This window comes from Lutra lutra, chromosome 13 (assembly GCF_902655055.1).
Source record: "Lutra lutra chromosome 13, mLutLut1.2, whole genome shotgun sequence".
Taxonomy (NCBI): Eukaryota; Metazoa; Chordata; class Mammalia; order Carnivora; family Mustelidae; genus Lutra; species Lutra lutra.
In genome coordinates, this window is record NC_062290.1 from 65,621,721 (window position 1) to 65,641,752 (window position 20,032).

The window sequence follows — 20,032 nt, forward strand, 5'->3', positions numbered from 1 at the left end:
AATGAATAGCAGAGAAGTCTAAAACAGCGCAGGCACTTATATAAGGATGGTGTGGAAAATGGATACATCAGTTTCCTAAACTTTTAGCCTCTGAGGAAGGCATTTTAAATATACGTGGCGCTACTATCTGAATGTTTCTGTTTCCCCAAAATGCATGCTGAAATCCTAATGCTCAATATGATGGCAGAAGGAGGTGAGGCCTTTGGGAAGTGACAAGTCATGAGGGCAGAATCCTCATGAATGAGATCAATGCCCTAGAGCCAGCCCCTACTATTGCGTGAGTACTGAGTGAGAAGTTGGCAGGCTGTGACCCAGCAGGGAGCCCTTACTCAATTAAACTGGCACCCTGATCTCTGACTTCCAACTTCTACAACTGTGAGAAATCAATTTCTGTTGTTTATAAGCCACCCAGTCTGTGATATTTTGTTATAACAGCCCGAATGGATGAAGACCTATGTTCTTTTTTCTTTTTTTAAAATATTTTATTTATTTATTTGACAGAGATCACAAGTAGGCAGAGAGGCAGGCAGAGAGAGAGGAGGAAGCAGGCTCCCCGCTGAGCAGAGAGCCCGATGTGGGGCTTGATCCCAGGACCCTGGGATCATGACCTGAGCCGAAGGCAGGGGCTTTAACCCACTGAGCCACCCAGGTGTCCCGAAGACCTATGTTCTAATTAGCAATATATACAGTAGGATAAAGTGTATAGTTCAGTACTGAAGGCTTGATTGTATTTGTGTCTGTTGAGAAGGGATTTTTGCTGTGAAATGTGAAATGTGTGCCATTTAAACACATTTATGGAACTTCCATCACAATTTCATCTACTTATGGAATTCACCAAATCAATGAAGGAAGAGTACTTTTTCTTATTATCATTTCTTATTTGAAAAGTCACAAATCATTAATCATGCAGGTCAAGTAGAAACAACTCTCCAATTAATAAATTTGTTAGCTGTTCTTTCTGAGAGCAGACATTTGACTTACTTATCCCTTAACACTGGCATCCTGAGAATGTTTAGCATGATACCTTCCACATATTAGGAGCACAATAAATACTGGCTGAATTGAACGAAACATGTTCCCACTGGAAACTAGGCTATCAGATATTTTTGAGAACTTCCATTCAGACAAATAATATATGTAGAGAAATGAAGAAGGCTTTCTAAATAAAGTTTCAAGTGCTTTACATAAGGTAAGTGTGGCCTCCCATTACTCACCTAAAAATGTGTAACGAGAAATAGGATTTGAGCTGAACTTTTAATTCTACGAAGGACCAAATGAATTTTAATAAGAGCAGATTAAGGAGTGAAGATTCAGAAGGGATTTATGGGAGAAAGACTATGGCAAAAGGCCACAGTAAATGAGAGCCATCATGCTGGTAGGAAGGCTGGACATTTTTGTTTTTGTTTTTAAAGATTTTATTAATTTATTAGAAAGAGAGCCCACACACCAGCAGGGAGAGAGAGCAGCAGGGAGAGGGAGAAGCAGGCTCCCCATGAGCAGGGAGCCCAATGCGGGACTGGATCCCAAGATTCTGAGATCATGAACCCAGCCAAAGGCAGTTACTTAACCTAACCGTCAGAGCCAACCAGGCGCCTGTGAAGGATGGAGTTTTAAAATTTATCCTGAGAACTTTTGTCCTTCAAATTAAGCTTCTGAGCAGGGTTTATAATGATAAAAGCAGAACTTTTGGAGAATCATCTCCAGGCAGCATTCAACAGGAAGAGGGAAAATAAGGATCTTGATTCGGTGCTGTGTTTAAACTGCAAGTCAGCATTTGTCATGAGGAATGAAATGAGGAAAAGTTGTTTTTGTTTTTTTTTTAATTAAAATTTAATGACAAGATCAGATGTAAGAGGCAAAAAAAGGTGTTAGTAGGCAGTTCCTGGTTTCTAGGCCCGAGATGCCATACAAGTGATCTTGAGGTGAGAGGAATGGAAGCTTCCCTTCTTCACTCTTACAACTGATCAATATAAATGCCTCCAGAACGTTCTTGTCCTCTTTTAGCTTTTTCTTCCTTTCTATTTCCTCCTCTGCTTTAACCCTCTTCCAGAAGCAAAAAGGAATGGAGGGCAAGCTCTACATTTAGCTGGCAGGAACAAATTATTCCCAACTATCTTCTTGGCCTCAGCTTCCTACTCTGTTGCCAGCTTTCCTTCTAAAACATAAATATGAGCATGCCATTCTTCTGCACCCTAACCTCTGAGTCACCCATAGAACAAATTTCAGAATCACTAGTATGGCTTAGGAGGCCATTCCTAGTCTTTAACTTCACCTCCAACTTCAAACATATATACACCAAGATGAGTCATAGTGGACAATTTATTTTTCTTGTAGCAGAGTGAGCATTTTTATACCTACACAAATGGGGTATGTTACACTCTCAACATCTCTGGGATGCTTGTATTTATCCTCCAAAACTCAGCTCGTCATGCAGATTTCCCGAAACTAACTCATGTTAGTTTCTGCTGCTGTTAACCTTTAAAATTTTTTTTTTAAAAATTGAAGTACAGTTGACAGAACTGCTGATCTTTTTTTCTCACAATATTTTTGCCCTCTTGAGTTCCTGTAATGGTGAACTGGGTTTTTGTTGATTTGATTGTTCCTCTGACTCCTGACCAAGCAGAATTAATCATCTCACGACTGTGTCATGGTCTCATTTTGGTCATTCCTCTAATACAGAACTCTTCATAATGTAGCTATTCGATTAAGTGTTTATCTTTCATGCTAGACTGGAAGTTTCCTTAGGTTAAAGACCATATCTCAGCCATCTCTTTTCACATGGCTCTTAGTTAATCAGAGACGGTATTTGTCAAACACAGTTTTCTTTTGCTTACCTCAAGTCCTAGCTGGGATCATAATCTCTGCACTGAAAGACTAACAAGGACAATTCCAACAGAGCTTCAAGACCCAATATTTTGCCTCTAGTTAGAAGAAAGGGTCACCCATAAACTTGTTCAGGGGGCGGAATAAATTGGTATGTGAGGAGCAAGGAAGCAGGGATGAAAATATTCTCCTCTTGCTAAATAGGGAAGTGAAATTAGCTAATTATTTTGATCATTTAGCACCAGGCAGAAACAACTGCATTTGGCATTAGAGTGACATGAAGGACAACCTTCCCTCCCCTGTCAGGGATAATTATTAATCCATATAATTACAGTCATCCCTATAAGCAATTTTATTAAGAAATTCCAGTTGAAGTTAATCCTTTAACAGATTTATCCTTTAACATCATTCTTCAAACAAATATTAAATAATAGTTTCGAAGCATCTAGTGATATTGTATTTATCTAGTAGCCTCAGATGCAGCATATTCCAGTTTCTCTCCATATAATAATAAAAGCACAGGTGTGCACATGTGCACACACACACGCACACACATACACAAATATATGAAAACTTGGAACACTGAAATTCAAGCCTAATAGTAAAAATTCCATACAAATCTGGGGCAAAACTTGAACAGGATTCATAACACCAAACTGAGAATCAAAATCTACGTCTTACATACAGTTTGCTGTTTGCAAAAGAGCAAATCCATGGCCTGAGAGATATAATTTAAAAAAAATAAATTTTGGGGTCGCTTGGGTGGCTCAGTGGGTTTGGCTTAGGTCATGCCTTTGGCTCAGGTCATGATCTCCAGGTCCTGCATCAAGCTCCCGGCTCAGCAGGGAGCCTGCTTCCCACCCCCGCCCGCCTCTCTGTCTACCTGTGATCTCTGTCAAATAAATAAATAAAATCTTTAAAAAAATTAAATAAATAAATAAATAATAAATAATAAATAAATTTTGCTACCGCCTAAATCAGAGATTCAATAACGAAATAACCTAAGAATCAGGAGACATCTCTCAACCATGCAGAGTAAAACTGCCTCATAAGTGGATTCAATTTACATAAATTAAAATAAACAGACTCAGTAGAGGGATGTAGGGAGAGAGAAAATATACCATTAAGTCTCCCCTAAATGAGTGTAATATATGACATGTTATATGTATTATTATGTATTATAATATATGTGTATTATTGCATAGTTTTCTGTACACAAAAACCATACATGCCAAACTAAATAGATAATGTAAGGGGCTTTCAAATAATTTTCCTACATGTTGAACTTAATCTTTATTTCTACCTAAGACGACATGCTGCTCTGCTCCACTGATGTGTAAGGTTTGAGTCCCATCATAATCTGCTCCTACACTGGTTCGGAGGCTAAAATTCCAAAAAGTATAGGGCAAGAATGGTCATGCTGAAATGCGTGCATGGAATCTCAACAAGTCAAGTGCAGAGCTGGAGGGAGAGAGGAGCTGCCAGGATGGCAATGAAGTTGCCAGTGTCGGAGGATCAGTCAGTGGTGCAAGGAAAGATTGCTTCACCTGCTATGATCACACTGGATTGATAACTAGTAAAATATTAAAATTCCACAGAAAATCAAGTCAGGCAAGAATGGTAAGAGAATTTGGAAACGGAAAAATGATAGGGGGGCCTTGTCTGAAGAGATAGTAGAATACATCAGAAAACCCAATTTTTATAAAACAATAATTAAAACAAGGAAGTAGTAGCAAAAGGATTAACAGGTAAATGAATAGAACAGATATGTTAATGTATGTAAAGAAGTACACTGATTTAATAGACTATATTGATATATCATATGTTGCAAATCATAAAGGAATATGGAAGAAATACACATGAAATTAGGGGTTGAGAAAATAATCGTTTGTGAAAATAATTTCATTTAAATTCCCAATTCCACCATATGTTAAAAATTAATTCCAGATCATTTAAGAGTTAAAAGTATAACAGCAAATCATTAAAAGATAGACCTGATAAAGGGGCACCTGGGTGGCTCAGTTGTTAAGCATCTGCCTTCAGCTCAGGTCATGATCCCAGGGTCCTGGGGATTGGCCTGCACTGGGCTCCCTGCTCAGCATGAAGCCTGCTTCTCCCTCTCCCACTCCCCCAGCCTGTGTTCCCTCTCTCACTGTGTCTCTCTCTGCCAAATAAATAAATAAAATCTTAAAAAAAAAAAAAAGACCTAATAGGTACAAATGTTTCAGAAATCACGATGAAGAGAAATACATTAAACTGAATATTACAATATACCTTATTTCTAGATTAAACACCTATCATAAACAACAATAAAAAACAAAGGGAACATGAGAAACGAGAATACATGCAACAAATTTGACAGACAAAGAGCTAATGTTCACCAACTATGAAGGAAATTTACCAGTCAGGAAATAGAATCCTCAACTGAGCACTCATTCAATCAAGAAAAATACTTTAGGCTTCTACTGTAAGCCATGCCTCTGGTAGAAATTTCCCATTGCCTGTAAGGGGAGTGAGAGCTAGACAATACACAGGTATGCAAAGAAACACTAATTATAAATTATAAAAATTACTGTAAATGAAACTAACAGGGTGTGGTAAGAGTAGGAAAGGGGGAAGAGGGTGCCAGGGAAAGTTTAATACTTATGATTAGTATGGAAGGTGGATGCAAATATTTGTACTAGACAAGCACTTGCAGTTGGGACTTTCGCAAAAATAGAAAATGTATATAAAACGACTAAGTACTACATATAGGTAAACGTATGTAACCATTCACAAAAACATACACATTTAATGAATATTGTGGTCTCATTCTGACCATCCATTCTCTTTCAACTAGATACTATATTTCTAGTCCCAGGTAATGGTTGGAACCACCACCACCTTCTGTATTCTCTGATGCTTCACTCTCAACTTCTGTAGTGTCTGCAAATGTTTCCTTAAGTCCCAAACACTCCATGCTGGCTTGGCCACAGTCTTCTTCAGTCAACTGAGCTTGTCTCTTATTTTCTGGGGTAGTAAGCAGAATGGCTAGGGACAGTAATCCTGGTAATCTCTTAAATTCTGGCTCCATCATTTACAAGCTGAGTGACCTTCTACAAGTCACTTAGTGTCTCTGAGTCAAAAATTCCTTATCTCTAAAACGGGGCTAATGCTACCTCCTTCCTTACAGATTCATTGTGAGAATTAAACGTGAGAACATCATAATGCCTGGGAAGTGCCCAGCGCACAGGGAAGGCCTAGGAAGCTAGGCAGCTCTTACAATTTGCTTAGAGTTAAGTCATTGTGTTAGAAGTGCTTTTGGGGCCCCTGGGTGGCTCAGTGGGTTAAAGCCTCTGCCTTCAGTTCAGGTCATGATCTCAGGGTTCTGGGACCGAGCCCCGCATCGGACTCTCTGCTCAGCGGGGAGCCTGCTTCCTCCTCTCTCTCTCTGCCTGCCTCTCTGCCTACTTGTGATCTCTGTCAAATAAATAAATAAAATCTTTTAAAAAAAAGTGCTTTTAAGGTGACTGCAATGTATTTTTTTTTTGTTATTGTTCTTTTTTTATTTATTTTCACACAACAGTCCCTGCAATACGTGTCTTTTACTAATACCAATTATACCAGCTCCCTAACAGGAAAACAGCAACTCTGTCTCAGGCTGGGGGAAGCTATTTATTTGGGAGACACTATGTTCACTGCAGATATCTGTCTCCCACTGTCTCCACCTCCATACACAAAAAGATAAAAAAACAAACAAACAAACCCAAACCCCTTCTCTCTTTGGTACTGATTCTAGCGTCACTTCACAATTAAGGAATTTTTGGCGCCAACTGCTGGAAATCCCCCATCAATCTTTGTTTTTCCCAAGAGCACAGATTCAGCTATTTTCTGGATCAGTAAAAGTTTCAGAAACAGGACTGGCTGCAGTCAAGAGCTTGCCAGATGCTTTGAGACGTTCCCTGACAGAAGAAAGGAGGCAGTGAACCCAGGTTTGCTTGGAGACTGAAGAAAGAAATGAAATTCTCTCAGCTCTTTCCTGGGCAAGCAAACCATTTAGTTTTGCCTTCTAGGCCAAAAGCTCAGAAAGCTCAAATGAGTATAATATTTCCACTACTTTTAACAGAGATGAAATTCCTTCCCTTTCATGAGTCTGCTGATTACTGAAAGTGTTCGAGGGGCTCAGAACTCGTGCTCTCCCCTGCTATCACTTCTCCTTAGCCAAGGAGGCTGCAGGTTTGTGGCTTCTCATTATCTCACACCTCATTTGACCTATATTACACAGAAGGCTTTTTTTTCCTAAAAATTAAAGCTTATTCCTTTAACAGCCCAGGCTTTTAAATAAATGAACTGTTTTGTTTTTGTTTTTTTTTTAACCATTGCATTAGGGATTCAGGCAAACAGAAGGCAGAGTCCATGCCCAGAAATTGCAATCTAAGAATAATAATATAAATGAAGAGCTAATATCTACCAATGGCCCTGGTACTTTATGCATATTGTCTTATTTTATCCTCACATTGGCCTCATGAGGCGACAACAATGATTAGTTTTAAATAAATGACAAAAACTGAATTTTTTAAATTTTTATGAAATTTTTAAATAAATGACAAAAACTGAAAAAAAAATTGTTTTTCCAAGGTTGCACGGCTACTAAGAAATAAGAGCCTGGATCCAAAAATCCAGCTTTGTAGGACTTGAAAGCCTGTGCTTTTGGCTAGTACTCTAAACCATTCCTTTCACTTGATAAGAACACGTGAGGTAGAGTGGGGACTTTTACAGACTTAATATTTGTAGTTCCGATTATTTGCAAGTAATCCTAAAGGCTCATGAAATCCAGTCACTTTTAATGTGTCATGGCATGGGTTAGCATGATGTGCTCCCTGTGGCTGGTTCCTGGGCCCTGGGGAGGGAGTGAGCCTGCTGTCCAGCAGGCACCTGGCTTCCAAGCAGTTTTCCTCACTCGTCCTTCCATTTGTAGCAACTCTTGTAAAATGACAAGACTTGTATTTCTTCATTAACAGCAACTGAACAAAGAAAGCCAGTTGTATAATGAATGACATACATTTTGTACTTGGTAGAAGAAGAAAGTTTGGAAAGGCGCACTTAAACTTTTCATTTAGATTTTACTGAATTTCATGGTTGAAACTCTAATCTGTAATGGCGTTCCACCACAATGTATGGTGGTGTCAGCAAAGATCTTAGGGCATATCCCTCAAGATTTTTGAGTGATATATAAAACAAAACATAACCAAGTAGTAGAGCACAATGAACGCTTTGGAAGGCAGAAATACAGATGCACGGTGCAGCTGGCATAATATTGCCAGTCAGGCTGGGTGTAGTCTATTTTACTACAGCGATATGGAGAAGACTGGAATTCACCTTCTGGAATAGAGAGGACACTGGTAGACCAACCTGGTTTTAGGAGGAAATGTTGGCATGCATAACGTTGTCTTCAAAAACAACTGGCTGATTTATTCATCCAACAAAACGTGTTGAGAGCCTATGACATGCCAGGCCATGGTTAGAGCAATGCGTGTCTTCAGGCAGGAGAACACTGGAAGCATGCATGCTCTACCCTTTGAATCAACTCAGTCCTTCTTCATTCCAGGCTGATTTCCAAAAAGGGAAGTCAGGAGCAAAGCAAGTTAACTAGTTTGTGGTGATTACTCAAGTTAATCCACACTCTGCTTGTGATCACATATTTTTCTCATTAGATTTCCATTGAATTACTGATCCCCAATATGTTCATCCATGTTCCACCTCATTTCTGCCTCTTGTTCTAGATGGCTATAATTTGTTTCTCTCACCTCACCCTTTATAGTCTTTAAAGCCTTTGGCTGCCACTCACTCTCTGAGCCCTGCTCTCCCATACCACTCATACTTAGATATATCCCACCCAGCTGCAACCTCTGGCGCTTAAAACTGTCATGATCACAAGGATATGACTATTGAAGACACATAGTTATGTGGTGCTTAGGAGAGCAGTCAGCTCAGGCAAAATGTTCCAACACAGGAAAGGGTGAACCAAGGACAGGGAGGCATGTGATAGCAGGAAAGACTATCAGCAAGCAAGAAGGTCCAAAACTTAGTCTGGGGTTCAGAAAGTCATGGCAATTCCCAGGAAAGTCCAGAGGAGAACATGGTAGCTCTACGTGGAGTATCTCAGATCTCTGTTTGAACTGTAGTTCTTTTACCAGTTGTGTGTAACAGACTTTGTGAAAATCATTTAGCCTCATGGAGCTTCATATTCCTTTTCTGTGCCATGAAAATACCTACCTTGCAAAAATGTGTGTAAGGATTAAATAACAATATATATAAAGCATCAGCAAATGGTAAACAGTAAGTGGTAGTTTATAATAATTCTGCTGTTGCCGAGATTAGGAATGTTACACCAAGAGAATCTAAGTATAAGGGCTAGACTGGTGGTCCATTTGGTTGATTTAATGAAGAGTTGAATACGTATTTTGAGCACCTATTTTATGCCCGTCATTGGATGCTAATTACTGAGACTACAGTAGTAGGACCAATACTGTCTTTTCTTTCATGGATTTTAAAGTCTATACGGTACTATCATCACCACCAGGACACAAACTGATAGTTTAGAACTAAAGCAGGTGCCCAGCGACAAGAAACAGGACCCAAAGTTTAAGCCAGACTAAAAGGAATGGTGATTTGGTTTTTTGAGTTTTAGATTATGAGGCAAATATCATCACAATGTTCTTGCTTACATTTTGGACAAGCCCTGGACACTGGTGCAAGTCTAAGTCTTCAGGTGGAGGTCAAGAGACCATGGGTGAATGGGAGGGAAGAGGAGGCTTGATGGAAGGAGAGTAAGATGATTAGGGAGGCTGTATCACCTGCCTAATGTGTAGTAAATACTTGGTAAATATCAGGCTCCTTGTTATCATTATTATTATTATTATTATTATTATTATTATTCTTAGTGTTATGAATAAAACCAGTACACTTCCTTGGGCTGACACAGTTGATTCTTCCCTGATGACTCACAGAATTTTGATGTCTGCAGTAGTCTTTTTGTACCTGACCGCTGGGCCATGGAGCCAGCAGGTGTCCCTGCTGACTGAACTCCGGGAGCCGAGCTTCTGGCGATGCTGGAACTCTTGAGCCTCTTTAGAAAGCGTATTTTCTCACTTTCCTGCCATGGTGTCAGGCTTTCCCCATCCTTTCTCATTGTGTCAGTGTGCCTACCTTCACCAACTTCTTGGATCCCTTCCCTCCCTTTAAGATACTTTGACCTCGAAAAAGAGCCTAACTCTCATGTCACAATTTTGTCTGAAATAAGAGTAACAAACATCAAGACCATCCTATAAGCAAAATGGATCAGCTTCAGCAGTACTGAGGAGGCTGTGGACTGCTTTTGAGATCAGGACTGGTCTGTGGGGATTGTGGTTTCCATTTCTTCAACTGTGACGAGAGAAAAATTACCAAGAGCCCACCAGCTACTTCAGGGCATGGGACACCATGTGATGTTATGCCTGTAAAGGTGCTGTACGAAGCACTCTGTGGAACACTATAAAAAAAGATGACACAATCCATTTGCATATCTATTTTCTGGACAGAAGGGATGGCAGGATCAATAACCTACAGAGAGGTAAAGGAGGCATTTTGGAGTAGGATATTAAAGCTAGATTTAATGGTCAAATTCTATGCCCATTTTTTAATGTTCATATTACAAGAAGACGAGATTACCGGTTACATTTTAAGAACTTCTGGAATAAAGTTTTTAGTTTAAGAGTGATTTTAGTTACTAATTCACCACCCAGGTCTTGGTCAAATGAAGTAATATTTGAATGAATATACACATTTGTATGTATCAGCAGGCAGATGATTTATAAGATAATTAAAATTTATCGAAGTGTTCAAACTATTGTTATAGACACTCTCGGTGACAAACTCTGGCATATTTTCTTATAATGGGAACTATTGAAATGTGCACCAGATAATTAAACTGTCTAGCATGCAAGTTAAATTTCCTATGGAAATTTGATTACTTTATGTCAATGCGGCTTGAAACTATTATTAAGAGATGGCTTATGTCACATGCTAATTTGCTTTATTACAGTGAGAATGAAAACTCAGCTAAATGCTGATTATTTCTATTTTTAAATACCCTCTAGGACTGACACCACAGTTGACATAAGCTTTTTTCTCAATTCCTTGAGCCATTTTTTTTTTTTTTTTTTTACTGATACAAGTACAGGTTTTGTACATTTAAACCATGGTTCAGCTAATTGTGATGTAATATGGCATATATATATATATATATATATATATATATATATATATGCTGATTTAGCACCCTAGATTAAGTTCATAATTATAAAGTCAGTTTAATTGCATAAAAGCTTCTTATTTCATTTGGAAATTAAAAAATTTGTATAGACTCACATTCATTGCTTGCTACCTGACATTGACCAGTTTAACACCATTAAGAGTATTAGTATGCCATTAAACAGTATCTCAGTAAATTTCCATTTTAGCACCTTATTTCAAAACTTGTGATCCACTAATTATGATTAAGCTTTGCTGCAATGACATTTTATTTCATTTGCATTACTAGGCATTAGCATAATTAATTCTTTTACCTTTCAAATCCTGGCTCACAGTAAGAAGGCACTGGAAATGTTGAATTTAGTTCTTAACGTCTCTAGTCACAGAGGAAGTTCTTTCTCATGAATTAGTGATCAGACTCAGAGGCTCTTTAAGCAGTTGAGGTGACCTCAGGTCTAGGACAATGAATCCTGAACGAACAGGTCTATGTTTTTCCAGGAGGGTCCGTGTGAGTGTCGTCACTGAATATGAAATGAAAAAAGACCTAGTTGGCTAGTTACCAAATTTAAGATTTGGATTGCAGCTGCCCTGTTGTGAACTCGCTTGTCAAATCATTGCCTGTATCCATTCAAGCCCAGTAATAATCAGATAGGGCAGAATGATTAAGTTTAAATGATCTACCAAAAGCCAATTAGTGTACTTATGATTTTATCATTTGGTTTGGAAGTTCACCTTCACGTTCACCTAACACAAACTCTTGTACCATTTAAGGAAGGCTATGAATTAAAGAGTAAGAACGATGTAAAAGCATTACTCAAGTTAGGAAGGTTCCTAGTTTTTTTTTTGTTTGTTTTGTTTTTTGAGGTGGTCTGTCTTCCTAATGATCTTTATTGAATATGACTGCATTTTAATATTTATTAGTATCTGCTTGTGTTAAATTTTATCTCCTGAATTTTAAAGGAAAAATTTGGGCTCAGCCCAAACTTGCACACTCTAATCTCTCTGTACTCCTTAAGCCACAAATAATTGTCCTTTATAGGAGAGGTAGAAAGAGTGCATTGATTCATGCATTCAGTAATTTTTCTTCCCCACTGTGACAAACATATATAATTACATCATATTCTGAGAGCACAGAATAATTAATTACTAATATATTTAGTGCTAAAAAGAATCAAACCAAATACAATGAGTTTTCTGGGTTTCCATCTGATTTACTGTATAAGGCCTGGAATTATGTCTTTCTGGAACTATTAACTGTCCTTATACAGTCATTCTGTTAACTTTTTTAGCCTCTGTTGGCATTATTTTCTTTGAAACTCTTGCCAAAAGCTTTTAGGCTTTAAAATGGGAAGAACCTCCAAAGACCATCACTATGTTTTTTAAGTCAGTCATGGAGCACAGACCCAAAAAGAAAACTGGGACCTTGAGAGGTCTTTATCATTTCCAGAAAAAAAAAAGGGGGGGGGGGATTGATAACTGTCTTTATAATACAGACCAGCACTCGAAATGCTAAATTCACAATGTTGATGATTCTCTCCCCTTTCTGTGTCCTGGAGAACCCTGTTATTTTACCTCTTGCCTGCCTTTCCAGATTACACAGGACATCAGAGCAGCCCGTGACATCTCTACGTACTCTAGCCCTCACACTTATCTCCCTAAAGCACAGAAGTAGTGGCATCTTGTCCTGTTTATTCAACTGCCTAAATATATCAGTTTCCTTTCATCTTGGAAGCTGTCTGCCCAAACGTGGACTTCTGCTAGTCCCCCGGCTGTGTCACCTCCACATGCATGGGTAGGTCACTTTCTCTGCCTAGAACATTCTTTACCTCTCTTTTGGCCCCACAGACTTCCAGACAGCTTCCCGCCAGTTACACACAGCTGACTTGCCTCACCCCTGAGTTGTATTACTCCCTCCCTTTTATCTGCTGCCCTTCCACACTCTGAGGATCCCCCAACCATTTATAACATAGCACAGTCATTACTCCTTCGCTCATCTCCTTCCCTGGACCATCTGGGGGCCAGATATATTGTGTTTTAAAGTAAAATCCCGAGTAACAGTGCCCAGAAAAGAAGAGACACACGGCGAAGATTTGCTGCTTGAGTGAACAAATGGTGATGTGTAGTTTAGACAGAGAAGTCTGACCTTTAGCTGAGATGTGGGTCTATTTTTGATGAGTCATTTACCTTCCTATTTACTAATAGGGTTTCTCTCTAGAGGCAAGAGTAATTATTATCTGCTTTCCCATAAAATTTTCTTCCAGTTGACACAAAGATTCTCTGATGTCAATCAAGAAAGTGACACCTGAATGCTGAGAAGATTGACAGAATTGCTCAACTGCATCGTGCCCGAGGCACTGTTTAGAAATACAACTGAATCATGACATGTGCAAACTCAGTGTCATTCATTTCCTTTATGCTAAAGACGGCTGTGGGAAAATATTTATTGTGCTTTATAAATTATTCATAGTCAACTTTGTTTAAATGTTCCACACCAATGCATTTAAAACATAATTGAATATATGGAGGTATCAATGTTGAGACAACCGTTCAGATGCTCATCTGTTATTTCAAGCGAAGTACAATAACAGCACCAGAGAAATAACTGTGGAATCCCAGTGACCAACCAAGAATGGTATTCTAACAAAGCACATGGAAAGGACAGTAAATAAAGAAGACTATGTTAAGAGAAAGAAGAGGACAGGTAAAGGAAGATGACAGAAGTTTTATCAGGATTTTGAGACTTAAAAAGAACACACCTATCATTACTATGCACAAATGAAAAATATCTCAGCATTTAGCATAAAAAAGCAAGTAATCAGGGTACTATTTACTTGAATTCAGAGACACAGATATACATGGCCCCGGAGGAAGGGGGGGGGGCGCAGGAATCTTGGACAACCGAATTCAAGCACAATTCTTGCTGCTTTTTTATGCAAAATGAGAACAGTTCCCCAGATGGCTGATTCCTTCTCAACATTCAGGTCTCAGCTCAAATTTCCAGGCCTTTTCTTTTTCTTTCTTTTTTTTTTATGTTCAGTTAGCCAGCATATAGTACATCATTAGTTTTTGATGTAGTGTTCAACGATTCATTAATCGCATGTAACACCCAGCACTCATCACATGCCCTCCTTAATATCCTTCACCCCGTTACCCCATCCCTTCAGCCCCCTCCCTTCTGTGACCCTCAGTTTGTTTCCCCAGAGTCCAGAGTGTCTCCTGGTTTGTCTCCCTCTCTGATTTCTTCCCAGTTTATTTCTGGAATTTCTATTTCACAATTAGCATCCTCCCTGATGAACCACCCACCATCAAACCCATCACCTTCATGGAATACATCATCATCTTCTTGAGCACTGGTCAGTAATGGAAATGAACTTACTTATTTGTTGATGGGTCTGTTTAACACTCTCTCACTGTAAAGCTGAAAGTTTTTGGAGGGCCCAGACACTACATCCACAAGGCCTAGAATACTATTTAATGGCATCTGTTGGTTGACTGACACTGACTCAAGAGATCTTCTATATTACAAATTAAAACTTATCTTTCCTCTAAAAACTTCCAAAAGCTCATTTTTTTGACTGATATGACATATCCCAGAAATTGTCCCTATAGAATTAGTTTGGGACACTTGACCTATAGAAATTTGTCTTTCTTGGCTACCTCTGTCTCCATCCAAGCCCATCTGGTGTTCTCTTTGCCTCCATTTCCACCTTCATCCTTGTCTCTGTCTTGATTTCTATCTTGGTCTCTAAATTTCTCCATATTTCTTTATCTTAACATGTACCTCCTTTGTGGTTGTATATCTAGTTTTCTCTCTTGTGTAAACACAGGCAAAGGGCTTTCTTTAAAAGGAGCATACTAATGCCAAGTGACTATATTTACTGAGCATTAGAAATAACCATCATTGTATTCAAACAGCTTGCTGCTTTGCTCTTGTCCTAAAAAGATGATACACTATAGAGAGTATTTGAAAAAATTCATCATGGCATGGCTCTTTACTGCAAAATTGGATATCTGCGGATCAAATCATATTTCCTAAGATATTCTCATACAGTATTTTCTGATAGAATAGGGCTCATTCATTCAATACATTAATATAATGCTTAGAGAGGCAAAATTTAATCCTTTGGTATTTGACTTCATATTCACTTCCAGAGTATCTCATGTTTCTAGGCAATATATTTTAGATATATTTTATATAGAAAACATTTGCTGAATTGCTGTATATGCCAGGCACTGTAACATATATTGGGAATGTAATGGGAATGAACAAAACAGACGTGTCTTCTTCTGTCTTCACATAGCTTAGAGTTTAGGGGGGAGGCAGATATTAATAAAATAGAACATTAATAAAATAAAGAATGATACTAGGTAACACTTATCGGATGAATGTTCACTGTGTGCCAGGTAGTGTTCTAAGTGTTTTACAATGATTAATTCATTCAATGAATTCATTACAACAATTCTATGATGTAGGAACTACTAATGTGCCCATTTTACAGAGGATAAAACTAAGGTCACAAAACTAGTAAGAAGCCAAGATGGAATTAAAAATGAGCCTCTAGAAGCCATCCTTTCAAATACCACATTTCACTGCCTGGTGAGACTTGTTGAAAAAAAAAGAAAAATGAGAGGTGAGATTCATTCCAAGTAAATTTGTAATTATAAGTTCTGTGAACCTAAAGTAAAGGGTATAGAGAGTATATTCCAGAAAGACCTAGTAAGGAGAATCAGGCAAGATTTTCTTACAGAAAAGGTGTTAAAATTCAGATGGGAAGAATTTAATTAAGTTCTATTTCATTTCCCCCAACTTAGTTCTGCCCTACCTAATACTACTAGAACCTTCTTTTCAAAGAAATACAGAGGGTCCTCATTGATGATTTGGTAGTTAATTCATCCTTCTGACCTTTCCACTTCCTGCAAAATAATCAATCGCTACAGTTGATTAACATAATGCAAAGTCAGAACAAATGAAAATGGGTCAGATGCGTGTAAAAACTCCCTGAGTTGCCATGGTCTGTCTCAGGATGAATGTGAATTCAGGATGAATGTGATGCCTTCAGTAATAACCCTAAGAAGTAAACAAGATTACCTGTGGTTCTTTCGTGACCCATTCTAGCCACTTGTAGATAAAGCTATAGTTTGGAGAGGAATTATTTAAGAACAACATAATCAGATTATGCAATCAGGGAGCTGGAAGGACTGACATTATTGCATTTAATTTGTGACACATTATATAGTAAACCATTTCAGGGAAATGGAGCCTCTCCTTTTAATGCAGGTCATTAGGAAAACACTCCTCACTGTCCATGTGGCAGAACACTTCAATGTGCTGCCAGAGGAGGTCATCATAGGTTCTTTTTAAGCAACAGCTCATTCCATTCCCAGATAGGCCAGGAAGTGTCAATTTGTTCTTTGGACACAGATTTCATTCTTCACCCCAGCACTTACCTAAAAATGTAGAACGCTGCACACAGGGAGACCAAGAGAAAGAACGAGAATGAATATGTTGCCAAATGACCAAATTTTATAGTCTCTCACGTCCAAGAGGATTGATCGCCTTTTTTTGTTTTTGTTTTTGTTGTTCACTTGCAGATGAAACTTACAGATTTCAGGAAAGAAATCACAGACTTGTAATGAGGTGGTGAGACTAAGTCAGCCAATGAGAAGCAAGAAACATCTCAACAGCAATTATTCAACAACCACTGAAATTTGCAAAAGATGCCAGTATCTCCCAGGAGAGCAAACAATCATGATGTTGAAATGTCAACTGTGGAAACAGTATGTTAAAAGTGCAGAGCAGGGGTGCCTGGGTGGCTCAGTGGGTTAAGCCGCTGCCTTCGGCTCAGGTCATGATCTCGGGGTCCTGGGATCGAGTCCCGCATCGGGCTCTCTGCTCAGCAGGGAGCCTGCTTCCCTCTCTCTCTCTCTCTGCCTGCCTTTCTGTCTACTTGTGATCTCTCTCTGTCAAATAAATAAATAAAATCTTTAAAAAAAAAAAAAAGTGCAGAGCAAAATTTCCCAACAGTATATTTTGTCTTACGGAGTGTAGCATCATGCACAATAGTCCATAAGTAGGCCCAGGGTTGTAGCTACATCAGCAGAAATCTCTACTTCTCTATCTATGGTAATAGTTAATGAACTGAACTGGGGATACACTGGCTGGCTTAATTTATTATCACCAATAATTATTTATGTCTAATAAGGTTAAACAATAGCATTTAATGCAAATCCCATATACACCCACTTGACTGGTCTTCTTTATGGCTAGTTTATTGTTTGATCCTGCATATCTTTGACACAGCAGGGAGGCCTCCCTTTTGGTTGCCCTTGTGATGCCTTCTTCATATGTGTTTTAAAATATTCCAGGTGGGGCGCCTGGGTGGCTCAGTGGGTTAAAGCCTCTGCCCTCGGCTCAGATCATGTTCCCAGCGTCCTGGGATCGAGCCCCGCATCAGGCTCTCTGCTCAGCAGGGAACCTGCTTCCTCCTCTCTCTCTCTCTCTCTCTCTCTGCCTGCCTTTGTGCCTACTTGTGATCTCTGTCAAATATATAAATAAAATCTTAAAAATAAAATAAAATATTCCAGGTTGGTAGCTCCTCATATAAGATAGGGATATAGATGGGGCTTATAGTATTTTAAGCATAGACTCATTATTAATATACTTTTCTCTCTAGTTTAAGTAAGCACGTTTTTGTTTTAGATTTTTACAATTGCTCCCGGTACTAACAGAAACATTATGAACACTGCACAATATGCCTACAGTTTTAAGATAATAGCAGTGCAACTGTTTTCATTCTTAACTCTGGCAGATGATCTATCCTAAGGATTTGGGATTAGTAGACAGTGAACTTTTACTCCCCTCTTGGAAAGCTAGGTACCTCCAGGCAGGGTAATGTTCTGCTATTCTTCACATGTAATGTTTCTGCACAGAAGGACAGTAGAAGGGAGCATGAAGTCAGAAGCGGCTCACTTCTCTTTTGATAGTTCTTTGGCAAGACTTTCCCCTTAAAGTTAACCTGTTGTATCTTGCTGAGTATCAGGTGAAGAAAAGAGGGAGTTCATCAATGCTAAGGTTGGAGTGGGGGTGGTGCTTAGAGGTACTCATTATGTAAGAGATTTAGATAAAAAGGGAATGAGAACAAATCTACCATTTGGATGAAGAGTATAAAATGAGTTAGCTGAGGAGGGTAAAATATTTCACATTCTAAAGGGTCCTGAGGCCATGTCACTGGTAAAGTGCTAAGAGTATTCAATAGATCACAAAGTGACTAATGCAACCACATTTGAGGACTTGAGTAGTTAATTTCATGATTTTCAGAGATTTAACATTACTTATTATGGGCAATGGGTTTGTCCAGGGGTGGGGGAGACTGGCATCATGTGTCTTCTAAATATCTTTTCCAACAAGACAATGTGGTTTTTGAGATGACCTTACAGATAGAACCAATTAAAGCATATTTTGCTCCATTGACACTGGGGAACTATGTGCTAGTAATGCTAAGCCACGGTGTGTGAAAAGAATGCCCTGTATGAAAGAAGAGACAAGGTACTGTGGGTTATACCCACAATGAGCTCAAGGTCATGGACATTAACATGGCCTAGGAATTACCTATATGATACCTACCATGATAGGGTTCCATTTATATAATTATAATTAATAATGAACAAGTCATTTTGATTTAGAGATCAAGAATTAAATTTATCATCTGATTAAGGCATAAATCTTTAGAAATAATGGGATAATGATTTGTCTTATGCATTTCTATGGCTAGCCTGACATTTTTATACCAGATGACTGGGCATCCAGCTCGAAAATTATAAGGTCTACACTAATGTCTCCCAGATGTTTATTAAAAGTCCTCAAAGTAACTTTGCAGACTTTCACATAAAATTTTGCAGTAAATCCCCAACATATGAATATGTCATAGGACATATTTTATGAATCCCGCATAATAGTCAAAAGCTCAGGATTAGAATTGTAACTGTTGTAAATGTTTTCATAAACCTTTGAAAAAGATTCAAAATGACCATAACACACAGGCAATTCCAAAATGCTCCAATGACCTTGGCAATGGACCTTCTCTTTTAACTGCATGTTCCGATTTTCCCAGCCATAACCTTTATTTCCATTCTCTAAGTACTTTTTTCTGTTTTGAAACTGATTTTTCCTGAGACGATGGGGTGCTTAAAATTTCTAGAAGTTGGACATGAATAAGGGAAGCTAATGATAAAAATGTTAATATGTACTCAAGGTCAAATAGGTCTCAGAAAATTCAAACAAATCTTTTCCAGAAAAAAATAAGATTATTTATCCATCTCTGCATCTTCAGAATGATAATGTTTTAAGATGCCAAAGGGGTAATTTAAAGGCAGTTTTGAAGAATACATCATTTATTGAAATAGATTTCATAAGATTTCTGCTTGTGAGATCTTTGGTGGAATACCCCTGTTTTTGTTGAGGCAGCAGAGCCTGGGGATTAAAGTCTCAAGAGAGGAGTCAGGACCTTTGGGTTTTGAAGTTGGTGCCATACCAGCTCATACATTCACTACAAAGCTTTCCAAACCAGACTCTCTGAATCCACAGTGACTTAGAGGATAGAGCACTGCACTTAAAATCAGCAAATTTCATTTTAATACTTGCTGGGTAAAATAGTCTACCTGAGGCTCAGTTTCTTTATAACTTCGTTTGGAATTTGGGGGAGTAACACCTTCCTCCTAGAGTTGTTGGAGGGAGTTATGTGTACATAGCTTATGTGAACTGAAGTTACTTTGTAAATTGTAAGATCCTCATCAAAGGAGAGTGATTGCTTTATTATACACATACCAAAAAGGCCCATGCCCTGTACCCAAAACCTAAAGGGAATGAGACACTCTACCTTAAATTCACACTGGACTTATTCCTCTTTTGGTTATGACAGAGTCTGTTAGAAAATACAGA

General features: G+C 38.5%; 1 protein-coding gene across 4 annotated transcripts in view; it reads right to left on the reverse strand.

Annotated features, from left to right (window-relative positions):
• GRIN3A (glutamate ionotropic receptor NMDA type subunit 3A) overlaps positions 1 to 20,032 on the reverse strand; it is a 154,993-nt gene that overhangs the window by 109,829 nt on the left and 25,132 nt on the right. The gene's annotated exons all lie outside the window — the stretch shown is intronic.